We start from the raw sequence: 1,442 nt of genomic DNA, 5'->3' as shown, positions 1-1,442 counted from the left end.
AGAAATTGTATATTCCTGGCAAGCTCAGTTCTACATAACAGAACCGATAGAGAAGTAGGATAAGACATTGAACTGGAAAATATGGGATTGGAGCACCCTCAAATGGTTGTCTTAAAAATTGCTTTCTCCCCTCAATCTCTTTCTCCCTCCCTCCAAAAATGGTAGCATAGCATAGTGCACATCAAAGGCCTTCAAGCATACCTGTCATGTATAGTCAGATATTTCCCCTGAAATATGGTATATCTGTAAAGAATATTATTGAAAGTAAACCTAATTTCTTTAAAGCATTGTATATGCATAATGTTTAATGAATATGTAAGTGATACTGACTTTATTATTCATCTTATAGTCTTTTATAGACATATATAATAGCTTTGTTGCTCACAGTTGTGAAAATTGTGTTGTTCCCCTCCTACATGGTAATAAATAGGTAAATAAATAAATAAATAAATAGGTTAAATTCTGTCTTAATACACGTGAAGCAGGAACATGCAAATGAACACACAGATTGTCAACCCCCAGAATAGTACAGGGTAAAAGTGCAAAACAAAATGAAATATCTATGTAACCCTTGTGTGTTTTTACATTTGAAATATTTACCATTAATTTAGTCAATGGTTTTTTTAAATAAATAAATAAATAAATAAAAAATCAAGAAAATAAAATAAAGGGCTGTGCGTCATTGGCATTCTGAAACGTCTACCTCAGGCCAGCGCAAGGCATCATTTGTGATGGGTAGGGCTGTCTATAGCTGTAAGCATTATGAAGTAGCCTTTGTGGTTTGCCGATCATTTTGCCCTCCCCATCAACATATTTTGATAATTTGGCAGTTTTTCTACCCAAACCAGATATTCACATTTATACAAGAATGTGGCTTTGCTTTACAACAATCTTCACCTCTCATTTTTTAAACGTAATATGGATACCAAACTCCTGCAGCATCCCACCTATAAATAAGGGCTTCGTGGCCTTCTTAACAAACACATTCACTGTTTCATATAAAGTTCAGTATCAGTGTGTTGAGATTAGTGCATGTACCCAGGTGTTTATACCTGAACAGGTTACGGGGACAGTGGGGCGGATGTGTGGCATATCCATGCATGCAGTGTATGGATTATTTACATGCAGGATAATTTACCATGCTGACTGGCAATAAAACGTGTTTCATTCCCTGTTACACTCTACAAGGCACAGCCCACATGCTCGCGTTTGATTCGCGATTCTGTACTTCTTCAGTTATGTTTAATCTTCGCAATTGACTACAAGGAAGATAATTGCCATCAGTGGCTTCATTTAACAGTGCACTTAACACCAGACGGAAAATACACAATTTATTAATTTACTGCGCCTGCAAGAGCGCGCGAGTTCTGCTGAATGCTTCCTTTGGTATTTGTATGGAAAGCTGACGTATTGGCGAAGTGGAAGAATGCTAAGTAAGCAGA

The sequence above is a fragment of the Megalops cyprinoides genome, chromosome 11 (genome assembly GCF_013368585.1).
Source record: "Megalops cyprinoides isolate fMegCyp1 chromosome 11, fMegCyp1.pri, whole genome shotgun sequence".
Lineage (NCBI taxonomy): Eukaryota > Metazoa > Chordata > Actinopteri > Elopiformes > Megalopidae > Megalops > Megalops cyprinoides.
The sequence above is the reverse complement of the archived record's forward strand: the minus strand, read 5'-3'. Positions refer to the sequence as shown.